The 13,241-nt window shown below is 49.0% G+C and overlaps 1 protein-coding gene and 1 long non-coding RNA gene across 2 annotated transcripts in view; one reads left to right on the forward strand and one right to left on the reverse strand.

The window, feature by feature from the left end:
* Akap1 (A-kinase anchoring protein 1) overlaps positions 1-11,168 on the reverse strand; it is a 31,879-nt gene extending 20,711 nt beyond the window's left edge. Inside the window, exon 1 of the mRNA XM_040749458.1 lies at positions 11,055-11,168. The gene's annotated coding sequence lies outside the window, so the exon portion shown is untranslated. The remainder of the gene's footprint in view (positions 1-11,054) is intronic.
* Positions 13-6,610, forward strand: LOC121141460. The gene is made up of 3 exons (XR_005878385.1): positions 13-269; positions 5,643-5,748; positions 6,182-6,610. It is a non-coding gene; the product is annotated as an uncharacterized LOC121141460 (long non-coding RNA).
* Positions 11,169-13,241: the final 2,073 nt, after the last annotated feature.

The following is a 13,241-nucleotide window of genomic DNA, read 5'->3' on the forward strand; positions in this document are numbered from 1 at the left end:
TAGCTCATAATGGCTAGCTGGCCTACCCAGGGTTAGCCCTACACCCTCCATTGTGACAGCCTTGCAGGACAGCAGGCAGGCAGGCGGCAGGCAGGCGCACCCTAGGGTAGCTGTAACTCCGTGGGTAGGTAGGCCAGCTATCAGGACTTCAAGGAACACTTTCTCATCCTGTTTCACATTGGACAGAAGCTTAACATAACATCTAAGAGGAAGACCTGCTTGGTGAAACTTCTCTGGTCAAAAAGGAAAACTAGAATCAAGAGGCCCAGGTAAGAAGAACTGGAAGCAAACCTCCTATTCTAGACACGGTGTCTTCCTTGCCAGCCCAGCCAGTAGCTAACTAACTTCCAGCTCAGAGGATTTGGTAACAGGGCTAGAGAGATGGCTCAGCTGTTGAGAATACTGGCTGTTCCTGCAGAGGTCCTAGGTTCAATGCCCAATACCTACACACAGTGGCTCAAAACCCCTGCGGCTCTTCTGCCTCCTGAAGGCACTGTATGAACATGATGCATATTCACAGATGCAAGCTAAGCACCCACACACAGAAAATAAAAATCAAGGCTACAGAAAGAAAACTGGGTAACAGATCCCACAAGAATAGCGTCTAACCCTCTCCTCTCTTAGGTCCAGCCTCAGTCCTCTCCAGGGATCGGAAATCAGTCAGGCTCTCCCCAGTTACTTCACCTGGGGTAGGAGTGTGCTTTTGAAAACTGTAAAGACTGTCCAGTTCACCCTGGCTCTTGTCTTAGGTTCTTTATTATTACTTGGCATTACGAGTGAATTCTGTCAGGCTCTGGGGGGCTACGGCAAAGCAGATGCAGGAATGTATTCGTAGGTAGGAGGAGTTTCCACCTCACCACAGACGTCACCACATGGGCCAGCCCTGGAGGTATGAGCAGTGATGTGATGACAAGCATAGTTAAGAGGTCATAATCCCAGAACTAATCCCAGAGGCTGAAACAGAAGGATCATTTATTAGAGACCCTGTCTCAAGACCAAGGAGATAAAAACCAGAAGGTGGTGTATTGCCTTCACAAGAGACAAGAAAAAGATGTTAGCTGGGAGTTGGTGGCACACGCCTTTAATCCCAGCACTCTTAGAGGCAAAAGCAGGCGGATCTCTGTGAGTTCGAGGCCAGCCTGGTCTACAGAGTGAGTTCCAGGACAGCCTCCAAAACAATAGAGAAACCCTGTCTTGAAAAACCAAAAAAAAAAAAAAAAAAAGATGTTGATATCTGGCCAACAACTGATGCAAGGCCAGCAACCAAGAAATCACAAGGGCTTAAGAGGAAATTTTTATTCAATACTATTGGCAACGCCAAGTACCAGGCAGTGTGGGGACAGAAATGAATAAGAAACTAAACTTCCTACAGCTTTTTGGAGTTCAAAAACCATGACCTCTGCCCACTCTGCCACTGACTCGTCCAAAAGACAGGAAAAGTGTCTGGTGGTCGGAGGAACAAGAAGAAAACAGAGTGCCATTTTCCTCGGGTGGGATGTTCTAGTGTCCTTGTGTGGAGATGAGGGGACTGTTGGGTTGCACTCAATAGCCACTTTCACTGCCATCTGAGTACTCAAATCCAGATCGCCTCTCCTTCACAACTCCCAAAGGCAAAGCCTTCTGCTAGCTTGGGGGAAGGGACTGCCTGGCTTAGTTGTCCTTGCCGAGCAGTCTGTATTCAGTCACATCCTCACAATGCGCACCTTCGAAGGTGCCTGCTCTCCTGTACACATCAGCATCCTTCTTGCTAGCCATCTACCTATGCACACACACTTTCTCAGCAAGAACTAGAGGATGTGTTCCACCAAGACATGGGAGTAAATCCAGGAAGAAGCCGGGCGTTGGTGGCGCACGCCTTTAACCCCAGCACTCGGGAGGCAGAGCCAGGCGGATCTCTGTGAGTTTGAGGCCAGCCTGGTCTACAAGAGCTAGTTCCAGGACAGCCTCCAAAGCCACAGAGAAACCCTGTCTCGAAAAACCAAAAAAAAAAAAAAAAAAAAATCCAGGAAGAAACACGACAGAGAATTCCCAGGAGGAAGAGGAGACAGAACCAACAGAGAGGGATATATCCCCAGAGCAACACACTCTTAGGAGGACCTGATATACTTAATCACAAAAGCCTTCCCCCAATGGCATAAAGCCTGCCACAATGGCAGAGGCTCAGGAGAAGCAGGGAGCAGGTAAAGACACAGAAAAGTATAGAAAGCAAGTAAGGCGAGGCATGGTGGTGTGTACGTATGATCCCAGTACTTGGGGAGGGGTTGGGGGCTGAGGCAGGAGGATGGTGAATACCAGGCAAGCCTGAGCTACACAGTGAAGGGGGGGCTATGAGAAACCAAGAACTTGGTGGCTAAAGATAATGTTTATGAATAGCAACTATCAAATTATGCTACTGCTCTACTGAGAAAATGAGAAAGAAGGTAGGTGTAGGGATGAACACTCTTTCACAGTAGAAAACTAGACAGTAGTATTTAAAGAAAAGAGAGGGAGGCAGGCAGGCAGGCAGGCAGGCAGGCAGACTAGAAACAGGTAAAAGCCACAGGACAGCTAGAAAAGCTAGAGTGATGGCTCCAGCAGTTAAGAGCATGCACTGCTCTACAGAGGACCTGAGTTCAGGTCCCAGCACCCACACTAAGTGGCTCACAACCACCTCGAGTCCAGCTCCAGGGAACACCATCTCTCTGGCCTCCTTGGACACAATTAAAAATACATAGGAAAAAAAAAAAAGGAGAAAAGGCTCAAGGTAACTTTCAAAATCCTCTCATGTGACAATGATTTTTATCTGGAGATACCCGAAGTCTGTCTGGTGCATTGTGGGAAAGCCCTGTACCAGTGAGTTACAGGCCCGGCAAGGGACTGTCCTTTCAAACTGTGTACATAATCAGAAAGTCAGTGTGGCCTGCCAAGGCATTGGGTTCAATCCCCAGAACAATAATAAACAAATATCTCTCCTTCCATAAGCAATGTTGTGACAGACTTCACTGCTGATCTAGAGTCTTGGTTTGGGTTTTTGAGGCAGGTTCTCACTGTGTTGCTCATGCTGACTTTTTAAAACCATAACCTTCCTTCCTGCCCAGCCTCCATGCACTGGGACAACATGCATATGCCACCATGACCAGCTAACACTTCATGCTTAAACTAGATACAAGTGGCAGCGGATGCTGTGACCACACAGTATGTCTTGCTTGTTAACCAAGACAAATATGCAGTAGTGTCAACTCACGTACAAACTTGTAATGTTCTCCTTTCTCATAACTGATGGCATTTTTTCTTGAGATATCCCTAAACTAACACAGAAGTTAAAATCAAGAAGAGACGATGCTTACTGACAGAGCTTTTGGGAATCATGGCAATAGTCTCCCCACCCTTAGCATAGCAAGACCCATCATTTAATAAAGGTGATAACCACTGTGAGCTAGCTCCATGGAAGCTGGGGAGAGTTGTCTCAGGCAGCAAAGGTGGAAGGGATGCAGACTCAACTTTCAGATACTAAGACAGTACAATGAAGAACCAGATGCAATATGCCTGTAGTCTCCGAACTGGTTGAGAGCACAGAGCCCTGAGGCACCTCTGGCACATTCCCCATGCATGTAAAAGTAATGGGAAGGCTAAGAAATGCTTCCTTGTCTTTTCTGGGCCCTGCAGTTAAGATGAGAAAGGCTAGGGAGTCTATGGAATGGGAAGATCTATGCAGAAGGGTGAGAGAATGCCTCTTGGAAGCAGGGCCATCAGAGCGTCAGGGCTGAAATGGTGGGAGCCATGCCAGGATGAAGGTGGTTCGGAGAGGGAGAGAAAGCCCCAGGCAGAGAAAGTCCTCAGGCAGGAACAGGCTTGACTAGCTCAAGGGACAGCAAGGAGAGGCCAAGAGAGGGTCAGAGGAATGGCTGGCTCCACACCCCCCACAGAAGCTAAACTTAAGGAATCATGGGACTCACAGGAACATGCAGGAACATACTTCCAGAGAGGCAACTGCCCCCGAGAGTGCTTTGTTCTAAACCCATAAACTGCCCCCAGAAATACAACAGGTATGTTCTCTGGGTAAACCGGCTTGTTTTTACCAAAAATCCCAGCAAACGTGCTTGGTAGGAAGTCCTGCAGCCACTTACACATTAGCCATGGCTGGACCAGTGCCCTAGCACTACCTCCCAAGTGAGTCCAGCCCCTAGAGATAGATGCACCCACATATAGTACATACACACGCGCACACATGCACACTCGCGCCTGCGCGCGCACGCACACACACACACACACACACACACACACACACACACACACACCCTCACATAAGTTCCCACTAGTCCTTGAGTCAGGCCTTGCAACAACCTTGCTCTCCAGCCAACATAAACCATAGGCCACAGAGGGCCTTATATGGCTTGAAGCTTTCTTAATCAGAAACAGATAGATGGGCTGGAGTTGGCAGCTGAGCTAGAGGGAAGGAGGAAGGGGGAGAGCGGAAAGAAAAGTATGAGGAACATGGCAAACTTGTCAAACTCCTTTTTCATCCCTCTTCCGCCTCAGTGGCTTCCTCCCAGCAAAAAAATTCCTACTAGGGGTAGGGGGCGTTGGCTGCTCATGTGCCTCAGAGGTAGAGACCAGCATAGGAAAGTTCCTGGGTTTTACATACACCGCCACCTCCCGTGTTTGTATCTTGATGAAAGCCAGAAGACACCAGTAATTGGATTGCCAGTCAACAAGTAGTTTCAGACTTTTTATGCTATTTAGTGGCCAGCCCTCAGGTGTGAGCAACTTCACCTAAAGGCAGGGATGGGTGGGAAATGGGGGTTAAAAGTTTTTCCAGGAAATTCGCTACTGGGGTGTCAAGGGGGCTCATTTCCTGAGATAGTACCTGACCCATCTCCTGGCTCACTGTCGGCCTCAATCACATGCCTGTCTGGTCCTGCCCCCAAACCCAGAATAGAAAAGACCTCAGAGACTTCTTAATGGGCCAGTGCTCAGAGGCTACAGCAGTTTCTAAGGGTGGCTTTAGTCTCCTCCCCATAGGAGCTGTCCCAGACACTTACAGCCACATGCACTTGACTCTCCTGAAGGATGGCACCTGCTAAAAATAACCACAAGCTTGGTGGCATGGGTCACACCAAAGCCAAAGGACAAAGCTGGGAGGTTATTCTCAAGAGCTGGTCTCTCTCCAGGGCAGCCGGACAAGTCAGAAATCACTCGTGCTCCGCCTCTGCTGGAGTGACAGGGAAGAGATGAACAGCAGACCTCCAAACAGGGCGCCATCTCTCAACCTCACAAAGGCACAGCCAGGCCAAGGCTGGAGAGAAGGGGCTGGGGGCTGCCCTGGATGATCTTGCTGTCTCCTCCTCTCCTGGGTAACAACCCACGGAGGGCCAGGGGATGGTCTCATGACCTCCACATGAGGTCTGACAGGCAATGTTATTATTAGCCAGGGAATGAGTGACTTCAAGGTTGTCTTGCAACCTGCTCAGTTTCCCAGACCCTGGGGCTTTCTTATTCAGTAATTACTCATGTATTTCAAAGGTGCATTTCCCTAATAATGACAGGGCTTTGTAAAGAGTTAAAGGAATAAGATCTGAACTTCAGTTCCCTGTGAAATGGGACCTGAATAGCTTCATGGGATTGTAATGAGGCTTAACTGACTCAAAATAAATACTTAACAGGCTCAGTCTGTGGGATAAACTTTCCATTCTTGAAAACTCCAGTTTCACATTGTGGATGAAGAGGTGGTGTTAATGGAGCAATAAATACAGTCTCAAGGACAGACAGGTATGGGGAAGTAAAAATACATCAACTCTGATCCAAAGCCAGCCCAAAACTGACAGTGTCCTGGGGGGTCACTTACCTACCCTCTTTGGGGGATCTCAGTTTCAAACTAGAGATATTTAACCTCAGAGATGAAAGATAAAAACATCATGGTTTAAAAAAAAGAAAAGAAAAAAGTCGCCTAAGTAGTAATGGTATGTACCCGTAGTCCTAGCTATGTGGAAAGCTGAGGGGTGAATTCCTTGAGCCCAGAGCCTGGAACCAGCTATGACAACATAGTAAGACCCTATTTCAATAAATCAATAAATTAATATAGAGCATTCTAATAGGTGCTCATCAAATGCAGGCTGCACTTTGTATCGTTAAGTTCAAGGCCACTTCAGAAGGGTCCAAACACAGCAGACCCAGTACCTGATTCTTTCAAATTTCTTCCCAGATCAAAACATTCCATCCTGCAGGGGAGCCACTTAATTAAACAAAGATGCAAACTGCTAAAAATTAGCTTCAAGAACTCCCTGAAGCTGAACAGACTCACCAGGCTCCTCCCTGACAGCAAATTATAAAAGCTGAGAGTCCCTCTCAGAGGGACAAGGAAGACTGAGAAGAGCAGCAGAGAAGGCTCTGAGACCAGACGAGGAAGCAGAAAGCACCAGAGCTGCACGCAAGAGCTTCAGACCAGAGTCACTTGGAAAGGACACTCCCAACCTGTGGAGCGCTGTGTAGGGTGCTCCAGGTTTCCAGCTTCTCTGAGCTGTCACACGTGCTGGGCTGGGCCTTGGTGATGAAACTGTCTTTGAGTCGTTTCTGTTCCTGTAAGTTACCCCTCACACTATTCCTATAAGTAACCCCAATAAAACTCACTAGTTCACCAAGCTGGACTTAAGATGGTATGCACACTTTGGTCTGCCCTGTGATCTGCCCTGTGATCCCTATGTGGGGTAAGTAGACATTTGTCCACTCTCCACATCAGCATTTCAGGATCAACACCAAGGTCACTCCTTTCCCACTGTGTAAAAAGACACCTCAACATTAAGATGGGCTGGTAGGAAGTCAGACACAGTAACTCATGTCTGTAATCCCAGCACTTGGGAGGTTCTGACTGGGGCCTATACAGTACATGCCTGAGACACACAGGCAGGCCCTGTGTCAAAAAAGAAGAAAGTATTACACACACAGCATAAAAATTCAAACTGCTTTAACAGAGAGGTTTCACATAGGTCCTTTTGGAAACTATCAGGTCTGGTGGCATAACATTTGGAGGACAAGGAACACAGACAGGTCTTAGAGAACCAATAAGGCCCTTTATAGTAATGAGCAAAGCTCTCAAGTCTGACCAATCCGTTCCATGTTCACATCCACAGACCTCTCACTAAATTCATTTTTCAATCTATTTCCTAAGGAACTACACCCCAAGACCAAAACTTGTTTAACACTCCTTGAAAAACTTTGTCACCAAAGCGGTTGGATTTTTGAACTATTAATACTAAAACCCAAAAATCATGTTTTATAACAGATTTACAGATGAGACAAGTAAGATTTTGGAGCAGGACAAACAATATTGTAGACCTGCACCAACCAAAACTTTTTACAGCGATGAAATGTCCATGACTTGCATGCCCAGCATGGTAACCCAACCACATTGCTCTAGCAGCCCCCAAGCACCTTCCTTAACTCCCAGGGCACAATCCCAATACTTTAGGTATAAGCCTGAGGCTACCAGCACTTGCGCTCTCATGCTCTCATTCTCTCTCTCTCTCTCTCTCATTCTCTCTCTCTCTCTCTCTCTCATTCTCTCTCTCTCATGCTCTCTCTCATGCTCTCTCTCTCTCTCATGCTCTCTCTCATTCTCTCTCTCTCTCTCTCTCTCTCTCTCTCTCTCTCTCTCTCTCTCTCTCTCTCTCTCTCTCTCTCCTCCCTACCTCCAGCCCATAATCAGAACACCTTTTAATGCTTTTCATTCACCAAGTCTCTTTTACCAGCCAACCGGCTGTTGAGAGCTTGAAGAGCTACAGCAAGTCCTGAACTCTGCCAGCTAAGGCCAGCAGCGACAGGCCTCCTCTATCCTGAGCACTGCATGCTTTTCCTCCAGAAGTCTCCTTGTTACCTTGCTTTGCTCCTGATGCAAATGGGCCTCAATGACAAGGTTGAGTGAACCCAAGCGGCCAGTATACAGGACAGGGAACAGAGTGTTTACAGACATGAGCTGCAAGAGCATCCAAATGGCAGAGACATGCACAGAGTGGCAGGCACCATCAGGAGGAGGAAAACAAAGGTAAGGAAGAGGTGAACGGAGATGCACTTGGGAGACTGAGGCAGGAGGATTGTGGTTTTGGCTGGCCTCAGTTTACACAGCATGACCCCTGTTTCAAAAAAAAAAAAAAAAAGAAAGAAAGAAAAAGAACACTTGGGGCTAAAGCTCAATGGTACTGTACTTACCATGCATAAAGCTCCTATATTCAATCCCAAGTACTTGAGAAAGAAGGAGAGACTGGCTACACCAGGAAAGAATAAAAACTTGCCCTATGAAGCAAGATTTAGGACTTAAAACATACCCCACTAAGGAGATTAGCATCTTCCAAACATGAGATGATTTCAGTGGGGCATGGGGCCCACAGAGCCCAAGCACCTCCCTATAATAAAGTTCCTAGGATTATTCGAAGAAACAAATACCAGACACAAACTTCCCTCAAACAGGAAAAGACTGGGCTGCAGAGAGGCCCAGGCATGGCAGACTCACGAGGAAGATTAGGAAGGAGTGGCCTCAGAAAACAGGGCAGCTCTCTAGGCTCTGACGCCTTAAAATGCCAGTTTCATCGAGACATGTTGACCCAGGAGGCTAGGTGGCAAAGCATGGAGAAATCAATTTGTCTTCTCTTTCCTTCGAAGCAAGTTACTAGGTCAGAGGCTAGGGGAGGGAGTGCTTTTATATTTAAATAATCAAAAGATTGAGTCAAACAGAGATTCATTTGGGAGTGAACGATACTATACTTAAGTGTCTGCCATATGCCAGACATAGTCCTAAGTCTCAAATTTATGATCTCCATATTTAGGATGAGAAAGGGAAAATCGGAAGTTAAAACTACCTTCCTCCATAAACTATGGCTATGACCAGCCTCTGGGTCAGGTCCAAGTATAATCTGGCTTACTGGTTAGCAAGACATTGCTTTAAAGTATTGATGCTCAGCAACCTGACACATTGCTCTCAGCATCTGATCAGGGGATGTACAACAGATACCTGTATCTAGGCTGTCGTCCTGCAGGGGCCAAGTGTGAATGCAATTTCTACCAACAGCTGGGAAACGGGAAAGCCACACAGACACAAACCCACTAAACCTAGACCAGGTCTCACCCACTGGGTTGGATAGCCACCTGCACACCTACACCTCAGGCCTACTGAGTTAGCAAAATGAAGCCTTAGTGATTTGCATACCTGTAGGGTACGAGGACCTCCTCTAACCCAAGGCCACTTTCATATTTCACAAGACTACACCCAGGAATTACCTAGAACCTACAAAACAGGTTAGAGGTGAAAAGAAGGTTCAACAACAAGTCCAAAAAAACTCCCCAACCATAACCTCACTTGTTCCTTGGGCTCTGAAAAAGTCCTAAATAATCTGCAGGTGAACCACTTAAATGCCAATAACAGAAGAATTCTATATGAGAACTCCTTCACGGAGTTCTAAATGTTCTGTACCTATAAGAGAGGAATGGGTGAGACTCTTAAGTCTCACCTTCTAAAGTTAAACATTTAAAACAAAACAAAAAACCACACGGTTACTAGTTTGGCAAGGATTTTGCAGTTAAACCAGCATGTAAGGTTAATTTCCTGAAGCAACAGCTTTTGTGAACTGTGTTCCTGGATGACAATTGCAGTACTCGAGTACAGAGGGAGGTGGCAAACCAACAGAGAGATGGTTACATCAGGTCCAGCAGCCCTAATTTCACTGCAGGAGTTAAATTTAAACCCCAAGCAGCCTCAACCTCAGTAGGGGAAAGATCGGCAGTTTAACCTCACTAATTGCCCTACACATACACCCTATCCTACTGGGTTTGAGAAGCCTCCATTCGCACCTGGAGCGAAGTCCACCGGGTTTGTGTTAATCACAGCCCAAGGATAGAAAGGTACCGAACGCCGGAGGCTTTTCCCGGAAAAGAAAGGTCCCGTTATATACAGGGCTTCCCAGAGGTCTCTTCTGCATAGCCCAATACCATCAGCACCTTCCCTCCCGCGGAAAGGAAACAGGAAAAGCCATAACCTAGGACACAGGGGTAGTTGACACCGGAATGTCGGCCTCTTACGCGTCCAGGGGGTCTCCCCAAGCACATTTTATCTATGACCCCTGCAAAGTGCCTCCGTGACCCCTGCAAAGTCCCTCCAGATCACCGACCTGGGGCGGGAAGGAAGGCGGAGCATAACACGTGACACTGGACTCCACACAGGCCAGGAGTCAGCGGGCACCTCTCGAGACACGCTATGGGGCCCCAAATACTAATCCCCTTGAAGATACCCAAGACCTCGACCTCCCGATCCTAACTCGGCTCTTATGGTCCCTCCAACGCCAATAGGCTAGGGACTTGTCTCGCATCCCATCCTCCCCGCAGCGACGGCAGAGCCCGCTCCAATAGTCCGCAGCACTGAACTCCAGGAACCTTGCCTACCTGCTCGGGTTTGCCACCACCGCCGGGACAACCCACAACGAATCAACCGGACCCAGAAGTTAGACGAGGCTCTGAAAGTGACCAATTCCAACTCCGATCCCTCAGGCAGGAAAGAGATCGGTCCCCAAGGACCTCTTCTCCTGCTTTGGGCACTGGGTCCTGGACAGAGACCGCCCCGCTGCCTCCTCTCCACGCTCAAACTGGGTACACACGACCTTTGAAAAGTAAACCCGAGAGAGGCTGGGCGACCTTGGGTGGGACGCGCTCGGTTTCGCTACCCAGAAGGGTGAGCCAGCACCGGGAAAGTTGAGGCGCACCGGGGCGCCGGGGGAATTGCTCCCTCATCTCCATCCTAGAGGCCAGTGACGTGGGGGGATGGGAGGGGGAAGCAGTGGCTCAGAGCGGCGCCCCAAGCTAAGCGCACGCTATCTGTCAGCACCAGCTCGACGGGGAAAGAGGACCAGGGGGCGCGCGGGTCACTGAGTCTCAGACCCGCCCGATTCACAGCGGGCGCCGTGCACACACCGCTCCGTCCCCGGAGCACCTGGCACGGGTGTCGCACCCTGCACCTGCACCCCAGGCTCCCCATCACCCCAACTCGCTCTCCCTCCGGGCCCGGCAGGCGGGTGCCCGCGCCAGCCGCTACTTACCTGCTCCCGGGCGACCGTCTTGGTACACAGTCCTCCCGCCACCGCCCCCTGGCCCCCACCTAGCCCAGCGGCCCTGCCCTGCAGCGCTGCGCCGCGCTCCGGCCGCTCCCCCACGTGCTAGCCCAGGCCGGGCGAACACAGAGACATTAAATACTGAGGACGCGCAACGACGTGCCCGCGGCGCGACGCAAAGTCCCGCCCCTCGCCCTCGGGCCCCCACCTCCTCCCCCTCGCCCGCTCACCCTCTTGCGCGTGCGCCACACTGGCAGCGTCCTCCCCGATTTGCGCGCGCCTCTTTCCCAGCTGCGCCAAGAGGGGCGCGGTCTGGAGCGCTCCGCTGACATCCCGGCGCCGTTCGGGCCCGCCCTGCCGATGCTCTCGCGAGAGGAGTTGTAGTCAAGGGGGGGTGGGGGGCGTAGGGGGATGGCTAGGCGTCCCGCGCTCCGGCCGGGGTGGATTCTTGTGTCTTCGTGCCGGGCACAGTGAACTTGGCGCGCGTGGGGGCTCTGCTTCTTCCCATGTTCCTGCTTTCGGATGGTGTGTCCCTTGGAAAAGGCCGGAGAAGCTGGTGAGGGACAAGGCTCCCCCTTGTCTCGGAATTTAGCCTTCCCGTAACCTTGCGAGTATAATAGATGGCCATTAAAATTGCTCAGTATTATGGATACTGTGTAGCACTCGAATACCATTTGCTTTCCCATTTTCGCAAACCCAGTGATGTCGTAATGACTTCCCTCTAAATGGTTTTGGGGTCTTAGAAAGTTTGCCTTCGAAGAAGAGGGTCACTACTGCCTCCCACAACAACTTTGGAAAATAAAATGCCTTCAGACAATCGGATAGGACGGGCGTTCCGCTGGCCAGCTCCGCTCTGAACCTTCAAACCTAGGCATTTTTTGTTTCTTGCTTATTTTGATATCCTGATACTCTCGTGTAACCTACACTGGCCTCAACCCGGCAAGGTAGCTGAGGCTGACCTTGAACTCCTGATCCTCCTGCCTCCACATCCCCATGTGTTGGCATTACAGAGGCAACATGGTACTTTAGATGCACATTTTTTGAACACAATATAGAAAAGATACCATACTAATAGCTAACCATTACTTGGTCCTAGACGGGTGGTGGCCATCCCCTTTAATCCCAGTTCTTGGAAAGCAGAGGCAGGCGGATCTCTGAATTCGAGGCCAGCCTGGTCTACAGAGTGAGTTCTAAGACAGCCAAAGCTACACAGAGAAACCCTTCCTCAAAAAACAAAATAACAACAAAACCCAAACCAAAATGAACTAACCATTACTTGGAAAAATCTTCACTGGTGATCAAGTGAATTTAAATTTTAAAAAGAGACTATATGCTTACTGAGAATGGTAAATATAATTTCATGTATCTACTGTCTTAACTCATTTATTTCATGAGGTAGCACTTTGGAGGCTGAGGCAGGAGGATTGCCACAATTACAAGGCACCCTGAGCTACAGAGTTGAGTTCCTAACTATAAGTAAACCTCCCACAATTGTTTTTAAAGATTTTTTGGGGGGTGGTTTGAGACAGGGTTTCTCTGTATTGTTTTGGAGGCTGTCCTGGAACTCGCTCTGTAGACCAGGCTAGCCTCCAACTCACAGAGATCCGCCTGCCTCTGCCTCCCGAGTGTTTTTAAAGATTTTATATGTATGAGTGTTTGCCTGCATACATGTATATACATCATGTGAGTGCCTGATGCTTGTGACGGATGGAAGAAGATACTGGATCCTGTGGAACTGAAGTTACAAACCAGTTTAGAGCCTCCATGTGGAGCCTGGGAACCAAACTCCGGTCCTCTGGAAGATTTGGTAGTGCTCTTAACCACTGAGCCATCTCTCCACCCCACCCCCAAATTTAAGTCCAGCCATACCTGTTCTGTAAATACTAATAGTAGATTAGTAACTGACTACGGCAGAAGGGATGGTCAAGAAGCTGAAGTATTTGACTCATTTGAGACTAGAGGCTGGCCTACACCAAGGGCCCAGCACTCAGTGACTCTGGGGTTGTTAGAAGCAGAGGGACAAGACTCACTCGCATTGTTATGGTTAAGGTCCCTCTGGCTTGAGTTACTGTGGGAACCGAGAATGGGGAAAGTGCTGATAGACAAGCATTTGCTTTATTTGGGACCCATTAACTTTGTACTGCTTTTGCAAATAGCGGCTGAGGTGGATGTGCA

This window comes from Mesocricetus auratus, unplaced genomic scaffold (genome assembly GCF_017639785.1).
Source record: "Mesocricetus auratus isolate SY011 unplaced genomic scaffold, BCM_Maur_2.0 Super-Scaffold_100007, whole genome shotgun sequence".
NCBI classification, from domain to species: Eukaryota; Metazoa; Chordata; class Mammalia; order Rodentia; family Cricetidae; genus Mesocricetus; species Mesocricetus auratus.